The 17,352-nt window shown below is 36.1% G+C and overlaps 2 pseudogenes; both read right to left on the bottom strand.

The window, feature by feature from the left end:
• Positions 1–363: 363 nt before the first annotated feature.
• LOC125195072 (uncharacterized) lies at positions 364–1,449 on the bottom strand (annotated as a pseudogene).
• Positions 1,450–8,947: 7,498 nt separating this feature from the next.
• Positions 8,948–14,760, bottom strand: LOC148932403 (uncharacterized; annotated as a pseudogene).
• Positions 14,761–17,352: the final 2,592 nt, after the last annotated feature.

Raw genomic sequence — 17,352 nt, 5'->3', positions numbered from 1 at the left:
GGGCTCTATTATGGACAATTGGACAGTATATATTGAGTACGATTTCTTCATCACACACATTAATTTTATGTTTTTTTATGACTAAAGGCCAAATGTGATTCTTAATATACGTTCGTTTTATCAGTTTGGTCTTAAATATTACTCTCTCTGTCCCATATTTAGAGTTACTTATTGTTATGGTTCGGATTTTAAGAAAGAGTTGAAGTGTGTAATAAATGAAGTGAGATGATGGAGTGTGTAATAAATGAGGTGAGATGGTAGAGTTGGTTGAAGGTGGGTCCCTTTTGACTTTTGATTTTTATTTAGGTTTATTTAGTGTAGATAATAGCATTTTGATGTAATTTTAATAAAGAATGGGGTAAAATTGTATAATCAAATATGTAAAATTCTCAAAGTGACTCTTAAACTGAGACGGACTTTTTTGGCAAAAAGTGACTCATAATCTGGGACGGAGGGAATATTTTTTTTTTTATTTGGTCTCTCATAAATGAACTCGGACCCAAATCGATCCTAAATTAACAGAATCGTCTAAAATAGACAGTCAACGTCATTTAATCATGTTTTGACCAAAAATTAACCATTTTAATTGTAATTAGTTACACTTGATTAAAATTCTTAATTTCTAATTTTATCAGCGCCTATATCCTCCATTTCATCATCAAAGCTCCTCTTCCTCCCCAATTTTATCTCTTCTGCATCGTCAACGCTTGTCAAGCCCTTGTCGCTCTTCGAGTTCATAGCCCCCAAATTCTGCAGCCTCGAGCTCTGCCGCAGCGCCGCCCTCTTCTGAAACAGAGTCGACTGCGCTCCCACCGGCGGCTGAACCTCGAGAGGCCTCAACAGCTTAGTCCTGTTGGGATTCAATCCCACTCCACAATCCACAGCTAGGGTCGAAAATTGAGAATTAAATCAGTTAAAACCCATCATCATAGGTGCAGAAACCGCGTTCGGAGCGCGAAAGTAGCTCTGATCGCAGCTCAAATCGAAGCTGCCATTATCAAAATTAGCGGTGAAGAGAGAGGGCATTGCGGATTTAGGGGGTAAAAAAGCGGGCATCTGGAAGGGCTGAGAGGGAGAGCAGGAGGAAGAGGAATCCAAAGGATTGAATAAAAGGGAGTTGAATTCAGGGAGGTTGAACGGATTGGGGGAGGAAGATTTCGTCGCTGAGCGTGGATTTGGGGGAATTCGGGATCGAATTGAAGGGGAAGAGGAAGCTGGGGCATTTTGTGGTTTGATGGGTTTTGATGATGGTTTTTGTTGAATCCGTATTGATGGGAGGCCGAGGGACCGGAACTGGGAGAGGACGTAGACGGTGGATTTGCTGGCGGAGGAGAGGAATAGGCTGGCGGCGGGGGAGGAGCGGGAGGGGAAGGGGTGACGGTGACGGTGGCGGTGGTGGAGAGCGTAGAGGGTGAGGAGAGAGAGAGAGAGTGAGGAAGAAGAGGAGAGTGTGTATGGGAATTTTACCGGAAAACACCATTTTATTTTTTTTTATTTTTTCTGATATAATTAAAAATATTAATTAAAATGGTTAATTTTTGGTCAAAACATGATTAAACGACGTTGGCAGTCTATTTTAGACGGTTCTATTAATTTAAGGACCGATTTGAGTCCGAGTTCATTTATGAGGGATCAAATAATCAAAAAGATAATATTTATGACCAAATTAATAAAACAATCATATATTAAAAGACCACATTTGGTCTTTACTTTTTTTTTTATTGTTACAACAAATGACGGTCTGCTTTATTTTTATGCTTTTCACTATATAATAGGGAGTACTAGATTAGTACTCCCTCCGTCCCATAAAAGTTGAGTCGTATTCCTTTTTAGTTCGTCCCAACAAAGTTGAGTCATTTCCTTTTTTAACAAAAGACAAAACATCTAATTACTCTTCCTTTATTCCATCATTTACTTTACTCTCTCTTATTTTTCCTACTTTTTTCATCTCTCCTATTTATTTAATATAAATTTTTAATCTCCGCGCCCAAAAGTTTTGTATCAACTTTTATGGGACGGAGGGATTACTATATTTTACTGTCAAATTGAAGTTAGATAATTTTTAAGATTATATATATTGCGCAAAAGTATTATGGTTAGTATTAAATGCTGTAGTGTTTTTGTTGCATCAAATTTGTCATTTTTATGATAAATTAATTTATATAACTAGGAATAAACACAATTGGGATGTCTTCTTCTCGATACGATGTTTTATTCAGAAGTGCATTATTTTTAATTGTTCCATAAATTGTTTGGATTGTTTAGAAATAAACATTCATAAACATTCAATTAACCGATAACGAAATTAAACTCAATAGAACTCAGAATTTTTGTATAATATTTAAAATAAAATTCTTTTTAATTAAGTACTACTAATTTCTATACATTAATTTATTGAATATATATTACTATCTTTAGGAGGGATGTCTACTAATATTTAAAATGACAACTCATCTTAAAATAACATCATACTATCATTCTTTGCCAATCATTTGTACACGTGGACGAATAATCAGCTGCCATGTGGCAATCATAAAAAAATCACAAGGGTAAATTTATGCAGACTGCAACATCCAATACTCTAGACTGCAATATCCAATACGCTAGACTGCAATATCCAATACACTAGACTGCAATCTATAGATTGTTGTAGATTGCAGTCTAGCGTTTATACTATTGCAGTCTAGCATATATAATATTGTAGCCTAGCGTGATGTCACAGTGTCATTTTAAGAGTGTTGTCATTTTAACGCACCCCATCTTTAGTATATCAAAATTATTTAAGATTTATTTTTATAAATATATTTTTCATTTATAATTAATATTCAAGTTATATAATTTATAAATATATCCTCATGGTAAATAGGTCTCACATGGCAACTTACTCATTTCACTCGCATTTCTTTTAAAAATAATACTCCCTCCGTTCCATAGTAATAGGGGCGTTTTTCCATTTCCGTCCGTTCCATAGTAATAGAGTCATTTCCATTTTTAGTAAAAGTCAACACATTTTTCCTCACCTACTTTACTCTCCCTTACTTTTTTCTCTCTTCATCTCTCTACCTTTTTCATTTTCCACTTTATTCTCTCTTTACTTAACTCACCTAACACAATTTTTCTTAATCTCCGTGCCGAAAAGTTTTGCCTCCATTACTATGGAACGGAGGGAGTACTATATATAAGTGGGACCCATAAGTATAAACTATTACCTTTTTTTTACTCGCTTTTTAAACATTTTTTAAAACCCATGTGCCCAGAAATGTGACTCCTAATGGCGGACGGAGAGAGTAATATTTAAGATTTGATATTTCCAATATATTTAATATTGAATATATAATGATAAATATTCTACTATGTAATGAATTCATACTCTATACAGTGGCGGATCTAGGGGGCAGGAGGGGGCAGTCGCCCCTTTCGTGCGACTATTTTCCCCTTATCGGGACGTAAAATTACAATTTCCGCCCCTCAGTTTGCATCCGGCGTCGCTCCGAACAACGAAAAAAATAGTCATATCCCCACTAAATCAAGCTAATACTATATATATTCCGTCCCTTCCGTTTGCATATCATGGATCAGCCACTGACTCTATATATGTATCGACATATTTTATATGCGTAGAAATTCCATAATATCTATTACTACCATTCAATCTTCCTTTCCTTTTACTAATGATTTCCTTTCCATGTTGACAGACACACCATGCAATGCATTCCTGGAGCAAACACAGTGGAAATATAGTCTAAACTCGAAACTGATTTGGTTTAATTATAAAAAGTAGAAGGAAATATATGATCGATTAATTATTTTAGTAAACCCTTGCCCTAGCATGTAAAATACTTGGCACTAAACAATATATAAACCACCCCTCTCCTCCACCCAAACCAAAAACAAAAAAAGTTGGAGCTATATATATTGACTCTACTATGGCTTCTTCTTGCTCGAAAATCCTAACCTTGGCCCTTGTTTTTGTCATTGTGCTTTGTATTCTGAGTTCCGACGTGGATGCCGGTAGGCCGGGAGGGATGACTGCAGTGGAAGCGGATGTTTCGGTGATGAATTTGAAGTATTTTAAGGAAGATAAGGATAAGCTTTTCCTTGCTGACTATTTACAAAAATTTTAAAAGTTAATGCAGAAATTTTAAAAAGTTAATGCACGAATTAGATTGCATAATACATTTCATATAATGGACAAATATCCCTTCACGTACAATTTTGCTAGAGACAACATCACTTGTGCTTCCATTTGAAGAAACAAAATAAGTTTTGAAAAGTTGGACACGAGATGGGCATTGTCCAAGTTCTTTGGTTTAGGAATATGTACATTGTTAGGGTTCTTTGGTTTAGGAATATGTACATTTTTTTAAAGATCTTCAACTTTCGCCCGGTCAGGCCTCAAAGCGAGAATTTTTTAGGTACGTTTTTTTTCAGTAGTGCACTCACGTCCCTACCAACTCTGCAAACTTATTTTACACTTTGTTGTACATAAGTTTGGGGGGATGAAGTGGTGGACCGTGAGTTTAGGATTATTCTTTTTGCTTTAAGTTTTTGTTTTTGTTTCAATAACCCCGTAGGTGAATTTTGTGTTCTAAAAAATATTTTCTTGAATCCATGTCGTGAACTTAACATGAAGAACTTAGAAACACCATGCTTAGGGACACACTTTGGATCGAGTTGCCGATGATATTACATTCCATCTATGTTTAAGTGTGGCTTAACGTTTTGATTTGATGGTTTGGTGAAAAGGTGCATAATTAGTGAATTGCTTGTTCGCCTTGAATCATGCTTATACCTTGTGAGGATTTGAGCCTATTATTTCATTCTTGTGTGATTTATCTGCATTCATGTATTTTTTTCTAGAACTTGCTCCTAGTCTTACCTAAGTTTACATAGTGTTTAAGTTGATTTAGGAGGATGATTGGCCATCTTTTCTTAGCCTACTTTTATCCAAAATTTTGACCCTCTCAAAAAATTTTTACCTTCGGAGCCAAGTTTAAGCCTTTTCTTTGGAAGCCAAAATAATGGGGACAATTCCTTGGGTTAGTTAGTTTTTGCTATCTTATTTTGTAAAGGAATTGGAGAGATAAGGAGGAAAGTATAAAAAGTAGTGTGCTTAATATAAAGAAAGTACAAGTTGTGAAATTGAGAAAAATTCCAAATATGTGCTTGATCTTAGAAAAAAAAGAAAGGATGTGTAAGAAAGAAAAAGAAAGAAAAAAAGAAAAAAATGTGTGAAAGGTTGTGAAAAGAAAAGAAAATCAAAGGATTGGAAAGTGAGTTGAAGGAGATAAATGAAGTGTTAAAAGTGCCTTGGGTTTAGAAAAGTGGAGTTATCTTTACTCTACTTGGGATATTTTTATTTTTAGTCACTTTTTAGCCAAATATTGCTCACCTACCAAAGAGCCTACATTACAACCAAAGATAAAGACCTTTCGGACTTTTGAAGCTTAATCACATTTAGTAGAGGAGGGAGTAGACTTTGAGCAAGCCTATGGTAAACTTTGCATGATGTATGATTTGAGTGCTTATGTACACATTATCCTTATACACTTTGAGAGTGAGAGAACACTTCCCATCTTTGGAAGTTTGCCACGTGCGAGGGCTTGAATTCAAGGTGTTCCACGAGTTAGTAATGAAAGTTCACTAATAAGCCTTGCTTGATTTGATTGCGTTAATACATGTTTAAACTGTTCTTCCATCTTTTGAGGCAATTATGACATCTAGTCCTTGTGCATTCCGTGCGTCTATTCTTGTGTCTTTATTGTTTTGTTCGAGGACAAACAAAAATGTAAGTTTGGGGGAGTTGATACGCTCGGATTTTGCACTGTTTTAAGGCCATTATTTGGTCCGTTTTTTATGTCAAAGTCACTCTACACGTCCATTATTTGCATATTTTATCTATTTTGGTATTTTGACGTGTTTTGTGAGAAATGTGCATAATTGAGCCAAAAAAGGGAGCCAAAACGCCAAGTTTCGGAATCTGGAGTCAGACGGCGACCGCCGGCGCCCGGCGGGCAGATCAATGCAGCGGTCCGCCTTGGAAAAATGTTCTTGGAAGAGAAGTCTCGTCCGGCGACTGTCGGAAGATGTGCGGCGGTCCGCCGCCGAGGGAACAGACTCTCTGGATTCCAACGCGGCGACCGCCGGCCAAGGTGCGGCGGCCCGCCGGAGAAAGGCGGCGAATCCGAGAAGCCCTAGATTTGCGCCCAGTTTTACCATATTTTGGAGATTTTTTCCTTCTACAACAAGGCATGGCTTTCCCCTATAAATAAGACCTCAAGCTTCATCAAAAAGAGAGAACTTCTACTTGCAAAATACTTCGTAGTGATCAAGACCTAGAGTACTTCATTGGTGCAAGAAGTTGGAGAAGGATTTCAAGAACATCAAGAACAACAAGGATTCAACCCATGGGTTTTATTTGCTTTAGTTTTATGTTCAAATTGTCTTCCCTTCAATCTATGTTTTTAGCTTATTCAATTATGTGTAACTAAACTCATAGGATTCTAGGGATGTGTTAGTAACGACTTTGGTTATACAAATTCCTTTTTCTATCTAATATCTGTTTTGTTTTTACTTTGTTTCTTTCCTAAGTAGTTTTGATGCTGCATGATTGAGTGACACAATCGTGTATGATTTAATATAACTTGCTTTATAACTGTGACAGAGTTCTAGCGAGTTAGATTCACTTAGTAGACATTACAGTTAGCTTCCCTTAAAACGGCACTGTTAATTGAGAGTGAGGACTTTTCAAGGGTCTTAGGAGCTTTTTGGAGTTACGTGTTAGGATTGACAACCCTAATCTTGTAATCAACATTTGTTTCGCATGAGCATAAGCTAGGTGACTCGTCCTTTCAAAGTATAAACTGTGCTAGGGTATTGTAGTAGGAATTTTGTATAACCATTACTGTGAACACACATCCCTGGGATTCCCTTATCTCTATTGTCTTCCTCTTGATTTATCTGCTTTTAGTTGATCTATGCTTTCTATTGTTTTTAGTTTTTCAAAAGTTTTCAAAACCCAATTGTTTTTCCAGATAGTATTTGAGTCTTAGTAGAGGATAGACACTTTGTGTTCGTCTTTCCCGTGTTTGATATCCGGTACTAACCTTTAGCTATACTATATATACTCTGTATACTTGCAGGTTTATTTAGTGCTACTAAAAAGTGCATCAATTATGTTATAAACTCTACATTGTACATAATCAGATAGCCAAACTTCAATAAATTAATAATTTAGGATTATTTTCTAGAGAAAACGAACCTTAGGTTGAAAACTCATTCATTAAAGGGATTGAAAGCTAACCATTTAAATTTTTGGCAGATAAAACTACATTATTTATGCATCCTCTATTGACTAATATAAGTGGAAGAATAAGAGATTATATTTATATTTCACCAAAAATAATCCTAAACAACTATCAATGAAGTTCCCTCAATGCACCCAAGAATGTCAAAAATTGTATTCCTAGCTGAAATAATAGTCTTCTCAAAACAAGGACAAAATATATTAACCAATTTCAACTAATATCAATCATTATTTCACCTCATCAAATAATTCCATCGAGAAACTCTACAGTTCAACATGCATATAGAAATTATCCATGAAATTGTAATATACTTACCTTGTATTCGGAATAGATGTTCTAGAAGTCAGAGCATTAATCTTCACTGCCGATTGTAGTTTCGAATCTTCACATTCTTGGGCAGAACTAGAAAGTAGCCATCACAAAACAACTGGAATGCAGCATCGCTTTAGAATACTTTCAGACCAACACAAACTTTTTGTCTCTACTCAGCAGGAAATTTAAAGGCACAACTAAACAACGATTAGAAAACAAATTTTGAGAGCTAAAGTGTAAACAGAAAACAAATGAATCTCTCATCAAAAGCTGGCACATGACATCAATATCTAAGAGAATCAGAGTTAAAAATATCAAGCAACTTCAATCAAAATTAAAATGGAACTAGAGCACTTTACAGCAACAAGGCATGTGCTTAAAAAAGAAACTCCAACAATTCTGAATATTAAGATAAACTGAAATCGGTATTGAAAAATTCAATTTGCATAATTCTTAGCACTATTTTATAAATTTCAAACTAAGAAAGTCAATCTAATCTACTAGAACATTGACATAAAATACTAGACACGTAGTCATACTAACTGACACCATCTACGATCCAGAATCCAATTATGGGAGCCAAATTGCACAACAAATACCAGATAGATATTAAAAGACCAAAAGTTTCAAGACTGATAAAGCATAATAGCTCTTGTAAGATATAAAGGAAGAGTTGAAATGTGGAGTGACCACACTTCACTTGGCACCCTTCTTGGTTGCTGCCTTGGTATTGGTTTCAATTGACAGACACATAATTTCCATATCCAACACATATCCAACATGGACAAGATAAGCTGTAAAATCATAATTTACGTAAATAAGGACAAGCTTAGCTGTAAAATCATAATTTAAAATGTGACTCGGCAAAAAATGTTCACACCAATCTCAATTCAGACACAAACTAAGATTCATACCAAATACCTACAGACAGAGGGACCTAAATCCTAATTGAACAATTCCGCGAAATAGGATGTAATTTATCTTTACTCAATAACCAACAATACACCTCTTCACTCTAATGTCGAGATTCCAAAATTTTTATGCTGCAAATCAGAATAAGAAATAGAAAATTAGTTGACTATGATTTCTGAGATGCCAAAATATTGATGCGGCAAAACTAGATAACAACTTGAAAACTAGTTCGATTTTGACAGATGTGTTTATTCGTATGATACACAATATATAGACAATCAAGAATCACAAAAACAACGCATATCAAATAATCATATATCGTATTGTCAAAGAAAATAATTCTGTACTCACTTTCGTAGCTTCCATACTGAATGATGTTCTATAACCACCATTTGATAACATTTAAGTCATCAAAATCATTCATTTAAGTCAATCTCTATTCCATCGATGTCTGCACGAACCCAACCAAAGCCATCTGACTCTATACTATCAGCAGGAACACAAATATTACTTTGTAAGTATGTCTCGACATCAATAATAGGTTCCATGTCATAATGAGCTCAAGCTGCAGTAGAGACACCTACGCTCCATTGTGATTCAGTTGGATCGTCTACATAGAAGACTTGCTCAGCTTGAGATGCAAGAATAAATGGTTCATTTTGGCGTATCACATTTGAAAAATTATCTAATGTAAATCCATTAGCATCTGTCTTTAATCGTTTTCCTTTTGACACCCATTCACAATCAAATAACACAACTCTATGTCTACAACTGTGATCCAGCTTAACGACATCTGTTAGAATTCCATAAGAGTCCAACTCGTTTAAGATTGGATTTTGATCCCTAGTACTTGAAAAACTTGACGTTGTAGCTTTAACACGCACCCCAGTATTTTTTGTTTTCTTTGTTGATTCACTTGGATTTTACATGACTTTAGAGGGTAGTTTTACTTGGTTTTGATCATATATTGTGTACTTTGAGACATGGTTATAGCTACTTCTCTATTAGAGCATCCCCATCTGTGCTCTTAGCTAAGAGCACGGAAGTAGGCCCAGACCTACTTTTACTGCTTGTCCTTAGCTAAGAGCACAACACCCACATCCGTGCTCTTAGCTAAGGACAAGCTCAAGGGTCCCACCATTCTATTATTCAATTTATATAAAAACATTTTCACAATATTAAAATGCATTAAAAATACCCGGAGTACTATTACAAATTATAAAATAATTAAAAATTACATAATTCAAATCCTAAAAATTAAAAATTATGTAATTAAAATCCATAAAATTAAAAAGTACGAAAAAGTATGAATGAGAGATAATTTCATGTTAAAAATGGATGATGAATGTGTGTATTTATAGATGATTTTGGGATTAAAAAAAATTCACAAAAATAAAAAAAAAACGTCTATAAACGGCTCTATTTTTTTGGGAATCCAAAAATATTTTTTTTTATTTTTTGGTATTATTTTGAATTATTTATGAATTTTTTAAAAAATAAAAAATAAAAATCGAATTTGCCAACGTTAATGTCGTTGGCCAATAAGAAGACGCCACGTATGGCTGCTCAGCGGCACGGACGTGCTCTTAGCTAAGAGCAGCGCCGTGCCGCTGGCACGAACGGACGAGCTCAGTCCAGCGGCACAGATGGACGGACGCACGGACGAGCACCGCTGCGGATGCTCTTATGTTGGTATTTTGACCATTTTGTGAAGAATGTGTAGAAAAATGTACAAAATATGTGGATGTGCAGCTGCTCAATGTTCGAGACAGCTTATCTGGAGATTTTGAAGTCCGATTCGCATGTAATTGCATACCATTCTCTTCGTCTTCGAAAGAGCTTCGCGTGGATATCTTAAACGTCTCAATCGGAGTTCGGTAGAAGAAGTTATGGCCGTTTTACCAAGACTGTGTAGAGCAGTGACATAGCTGGCGACCCGCCAGGTTCGCATGCAAACGAACCTGGCGACCCGCCAGCAATCCACGAAAAAAACGCCGTAAGAAGCTGGCGACTCGCCAGCTTCGATGCACACCCAACCTGGCGATCCGCCAGCTTCGTCGGACAGCTTATTTCGGGCCCAAAGTCAACCCTAGGTATATATATGCTTAGGAAACGCCTCCAAACACAACTTACACGCCTCCTACCCCAAAAAACCACTTTTTCACCTAGGAAGAAGAGAAGAATGAGCAGAGGACGAGTATTCATCGCAAGATTGAAGACGAGACCTCCAATCCGCCCAATCCAATTCTAGGAGTTTCTACTTTTAGTTTCATTCTTGTTCAAACAATGTTTTTGATTATTTCTTTGAATACCTCTTTGACTTTTGTGTTGAACATGAGTAGCTAAACCCTTCGTAGAGTCCTACGGGGGAGATACAACGATTCTTATGTTTAATTGATTTCCTTTTTCTATGCCTTGGCTCATGTGGTTATTTTGATTTCTTCTGTGCTTATACATTTATTTGACTGATCACCTTATAAATGCATGTGGATTTTACTACAAGAACTGAGAAGTGAGTAGTTTAATTTGAAAGAGAAGAAATTGACGTCTTTGCCAATATAATCGAGAGATTTGAGCCTTTGAATGAAGCTAAGTATCTTAGGAGCTATTAGGAGTTGTTGCCTTAGTTCTAGGAAGGAGACTTCGGTTCTAGGTAGCAATCTACAAATTATATGCTTTGAGAAAAGATATAGTTTTGCCTTAGTGATAGCTTAATAACCCTTGAGACCCTTTGTTGGCATGGTTAGGAAGTTAGTTGAGCATAGGATAGTTGTTATCGATCCCGTAGGATTCTACCCTTCTCATCTTTGATCTACATCCGTTTTCTTATTTGCTTTTAGTTCTCTAGTTGTTTTTAATTGTTTTTACCTTGCTTTTAAGTAGATTTAGAAAATCCAAACTTTCCGATTCATCTAGATAGTAGTTGAGGTTGGTTCGTGGTAATTAGGTTGACACTCATTGTCTTTGTGGATACGATACTCTTTGCTTACTATTTGCTACATTAGCCCCGTACACTTGCGGGTATACTTGTGTTAAAAATAAGTTGAGTCATTTGTACACTCCAAATCTTTTGTTTGGAACCGGAAACCATTTACAATATATTTTTTATATTTCACTCCAATTATATTAGGCCCGCGAGCAAGTAACTTCAGATCTCTTAATGTTGGATTTTCCTCATGGACTGTTAACCCTTCAACCTATTGAAAGAAATTAAAATCACAATAATATATAGCAACAACATTGTATATTCACCGTTACTATCATTGCGAATCATATAACTTACATATTGAGTAAACCAACCAGCAAACCTTTCACTCTGGATACGTTCCAATTGATAACGTGCAACGCGAGGATTAGATTGTTCAACTACTACTCAATATTACCTGAAAAAGAACAAATCTTCATAGTTTAACAAAAAAAGTTCTAAAGTTATGATAAATAGGAATTCACAAAAATAACTTACTCAATGTATGGTCTAACAGCCTAACAGTTGAACTCAATGTATGGTCTAACAGCCTCACAGTTGAACAATACATATTGATGTGCTTTCGTCAATGTTACATCATCTAATCTCATAGAAATTCCTTATCCAAGAGAACGACCGTGGATCGTAAATACATCTAATCCAATTATTGCATTATCTGTAACAGTTTCGTTCCTAGATGCTCGATTAAACTTTGACTCCACATAGTCAGCTAAATACAAAGAGCAAAATCTCAAACATTCTTCTGCTAGATATCCTTCAGCAATTGAACCTTCAGGTTTGCTTCGATTAATCACATAAGATTTCAATGTGCTCAAATATCTATTTGCATAAAAAATATATATCAAGTATTAGATTTTCAAATATTTCAAATGGTTCATTATTGAAAAAACATCATTCGTTATATACACTATTTAAATTTCATAAATATAACTTGAAAATATATATATTACCTCTCTATTGGATACATTCAACGGTAGTGAACCGGCCACATATCTTCACTTATGTAGCCAAATGTACATTCAAGTGCACCATTACATTGAAGAATGATGGTGGAAATATCTTCTCCAATTGGCAAAGTACCACAACAATATCTTTCTCTAAACGAATGATATCAGTAGGAAAAATTACTTTAGAACAGAGTTCTAGAAAGTACTTACTAAGCTGAATCAAAGGTAAACGTACTGCCCTAGAGAGTGTCTTTCGCAATGCTATAGGCAATATGATGCACTTTTTATTAGCACTAAAAATACCTGCAAGTATACAAGGTAGATCTAGTATAGCTAAAGGTCAGTACCGGGATATCGAACATGGGGAATATAATTGCAACTGACTATCATGTACTAAGCGTCAAATACTATCTAGAGAAACAAGAGTTTAGGTGTGAAATTTATAAAACTAGACATGATGTAAAACAATAAAAGTAAATAAGATAGAACTATCTAGAGAAACAAGAGTTTAGGTGTCAAAAAGGATAATGATTTCACTAACTTTTTAGTTATTCTAATTAGTTCTACGTTCATCCGACTCAAGTTTTACCACGATCTCTTCCTATCATGCATCAATACACATGTCACAATTATTGTATGAACATATAAGATAAACCAATCAAAGCTATCACCGATCAAAGATTGACAATATTCAAGGTAACGGCAAATTAGTCGAACAAAAGTTCAAGAAAAATCAAGTGGAAACGAGTTCTGAACATTAAACATAAAAAGAACTACATAAAAGTCAATTACTATCAAAACTCAAAATTCTATTGTTTAGTAATCCATAGACAGATGAACTAAAACAATAATTAAAGTACGAGACATGAAATAAATAAACAAAACCCAAGGATGAATCTTGAAGTCTTCATGCTCCTCTTGCCTTGCTTCAATCTCCAAGAATGGTGATGGAATGATGGATGAATTAATTAGGGTTGGAGAATGGAGGGGGAGCCATGAAGGCTCCCCTTTTTGGGGGCTATGGAAGGGTTGAATTCTATGAATGAGGTTATATGGTATATATAAGCTTGAGAAGGATTTAAATTTGGTAATAAGTGTCCTCCAAGCATTAGGAAAGATGTAATTTTCGTTCCCCATAGTAGAAGGAAAAGATTTGGCTTCACAAGGTAATATCTTATTTCCTTCATCAAATTTCTGCCTAGACTGCAGCTGGCACCTTGCGCGATTTTGGTAGAACGGTCATAACTCTCTCCACTGAACTCCGATTGAGGTGATTCTTGTACCATCTTGAAGCTATATTCAAGACGAAGAGAATGGTGTGTAGAAAGCCCTGATCGGACATCAGGATCTCCGGAAATTTGAGTTTGAAGACAGATGTCGCGCGCCGCGTTTCTGTGGCGGGCCGCCGCACCTTGGCCGGCGGTCGCCGCGTGCAGTCCAGAAGCTTCTGACTCTATGTGGCGGTCGCCACGCACTTCCCGGCGGTCGCCGGGCGTGTCTTTGTCTCCGTTAAGTGTCGGCGATCGCCGGAAGTGTTGCGGCGGTCACCGGAGAAGCTCCAGATTCCCTACTTCGCGTTTTAACTCCCTTTTTTGGCTCAAATGTGCACATTTCTCACAAAACATGTCAAAATACCAAAATAGATAAAATATGCAAATAATGGACATGTAATGCAACTTTGACCTTAAAAACGGGCCAAATAATGGCCTTAAAACCGTGCAAAATCCGAGCGTATCACAATAGTTGTTGCATTATAATATGATAGTCATGACTTTTCAATCCTAGCAATTTTGGTGGTTTTAATCGAACACACCTTGAGATGTTTGAGGGTAACCATCGGGAACTTTAAGATTTTTCAAAACCTGACAAAATATTGTTCTCTCCTTCTTGCTCATTGTAAAAGTTCATGTTTGATTCCCATCTGTTCCAAATCTTGGCGTGATTTATAATTGTCTTTTGATTTACCATCCAAATCCAACAATGTGCCACAGATACTCTCGCAAACATTTTTTTTAGTGTGCATGACATCAAGATTATGACGAACCATATTATCTTTCCAGTATGACAACTCAAAAAATATATTGTTTTTTCCAACTGAAATGCTTTGGATTATCTTTAACTAGCTTACCATATTTCATAGTAAAGTCTTTCAGGTCATCCATCACCATATCGCCAGATAGTTGTTGCGGTGCTTCTCCACACTCAACTGTGCCATCGAAGAGTCGTCTATTCTTCCGAAACTCATGTTCTTAAGGTAGGAATCTTCGATGCCCCATGTAACAATACTTTCCACCATGTTTCAGTTTAATAGAATGTGTTTCTTTGTTACATACCGGACAAGCATATTCACCTTGGGTACTCCATCCGAATAAATAGGCATATCCTGGAAAATCACTGATTGTCCATAAAAATGAAGCGCGTAGCTGAAAATTTTGCTTTTTGGATGTGTCATACGTTTCAACTCCTACTTCCCACAAATCCTTTAGATCAGCAATAAGTGTTTGCAAATCCAGGAGCTGATGGACCAAGTATCAGTAGAGATAACATAAAAGAATACTCTTTCATGCACATCCATGGATGAAGGTTATATGGAACCAATATGACAGGCACACACTCATTTTTTGAAGGGATTAATGATACGCTCATATTTTGCACTGTTTTAAGTAGGGATGTCAGTGTAGCCCGCAACCCGTGGGCTGGCCAAATAGCCCGCCAAATTTGTAGGGTTAGGGATGGAAATTTCTAGCCCAATAAAATTAAAACCCGATTAGCCCGCAACACATTAGGGCTAGACCCGAAAACCCGATTGGCTGGCCCGAAAACTCGATAAAATTTCTATTATTCTATTTTTTTACTCTTTATTCGACACTTCATCGATTAATTTTATAATATAGATAACTAAAAAAAATAACTTTTAATTTTATATTAAATATACAAATTATATATTTAATTTTTATTAATATAATAATTGATAAATAAATTAAAAACTTCAAATTCACTAAAAAAATTATTTATATTTCTAAAACATGCATTAAAATTTCACGTAATGTCTCAAATATTAGTATTTGATCATGTCTATGATTGAATTTAAGCATATATCTCAAATTTATCACAATTAAATATTTTACATTTTATTAACGTAACTAATTTTCATCAATATTTATTGGATTGATATTATCGGTAACAACCCGATTAACCCGCTGGGCTAGCCCGAAACCCAAGCTTTTAGGGTTAGGGTTGAACTTTTATAACCCGAAAGAAATCACAACCCGACTAGCCCACACCCGATTGACCCGCAACCCGAATAGGATTGGCCTGAAACTCGGTGGGCCGACCCGATTGACATCCGTAGTTTTAAGGCCATTATTTGGTTCGTTTTTATTGTCAAAGTCGCATTACATGTCCATTATTTTCAAATTTTATACATTTTGGTATTTTTACGTGTTTTGTGAGAAATTTGCATATTTAAGACGAAAAAGGGAGTCAAAACGCAAAGTTTGGAAATCTGGAGTTTCAGGCGGCGACCGGCGACCGCCGGCGCCTGGCGGCCTACACCCTGCAGCGGTCCGCCTCGGAAAATCTGTGCAAGAAACAAAGTCACGCCCGGCGACAACCGGAGAATGCGTGGCGACCGCCACAAATGAGTCAGAGACTCGGGACTGCTGTGTGGCGACCGCCGACAGAAGTGCGGCGGCCCGCCGTGAAAAGCGGCGAATTAGATTTGACCTAGATTTCTCTCCAAGATTTACCATATTTTGCAGATCTTTTCCTTCTAGGATGAGGAGCGACTTTTCCCTATAAATAATCCCTCAAGCTTCATCAAAACAGATCATCTTTTTGCATCATATTTTCCAAAGATTAAAAGCTAGAGTACTTCATTGTGCAAGGAGTTGAAGAAGGATTCAAGAGCATCAAAACGACAAGGATTCAACCTACGGGTTTTATTAGCTTTAGTTTTATGTTCCAATTGTTTTCCCTTCAATCTATGTGTTTAGATTATTACATCATGTGTAACTAAATTCATAGGATTCTAGGAATGTGTTAGTAACGACTTTGGTTATACAATTCCTATTTTCTATTTAATAACCGTTTTGTTTTTACTTTGTTTCTTCCCTAAGTTAATCTTGACGCTTCACGTTTGAGTGACACATTCTGTGTTGATCTAATATAACTTGTTTCATAATTGTGAGAAGATTTTACGAGTTAGGTCCATTTAGTAGACACTACAATTAGCTTCCCTTAAAATGGCACTGTTAATTGAGAGTGAGGACTTTTCAAGGATCTTAGGAGCTTTTGGGAGTTACATATTTAGGATTGACAACCCTAATGCTAGTAACCAATGTTTGTATCGCATGAGCATAAACTAGGTGACTCGTCCTATCAAAGTATTAACTGTGCTAGGGTATTGTAGTTGGAATTTGTATAACCATAACTGTGAACGCACATATCTGGAATTCTCTTATCTCTATAGTTTATCTCTGTTATTTATTTGCAATCAGTTGTTTACTGCTTTCAGTTGTTTTTCAGTTTTCAAAATTCTCAAAAATCTTTCGGTTCCCCATATAGTAATTGAGTTTTAGTAGAAGATAGACATATTGTGTTTGTTTTCCCCGTGTTCGATATCCGGTACTGACCTTTACCTATACTGTTCCTACTATGTATACTTGCAGGTATTAATAGTGCTAATAAAAAGTGCATCAATTAATTCCATCTGACGCTAATCGCAATCGAACATTGTGAGATTCCTTGGCAAGATTAGGATGCAAACTATCAAATGTGCTCCATGTTGGGGAATCGGCGGATGTCTCATATACCCATCCTTCGTACGACTTTCAGAATGCCATCTCATATGAGATGTCGTTTTTGAACATGAACAACCTTTTCAACC

This window comes from Salvia hispanica, chromosome 2, assembly GCF_029641045.1.
Source record: "Salvia hispanica isolate PSC_SH4W2 chromosome 2, Shi_PSC_v1, whole genome shotgun sequence".
Classification (NCBI taxonomy): Eukaryota; Viridiplantae; Streptophyta; class Magnoliopsida; order Lamiales; family Lamiaceae; genus Salvia; species Salvia hispanica.
This window is presented reverse-complemented; position numbering and strand designations above follow the sequence as displayed.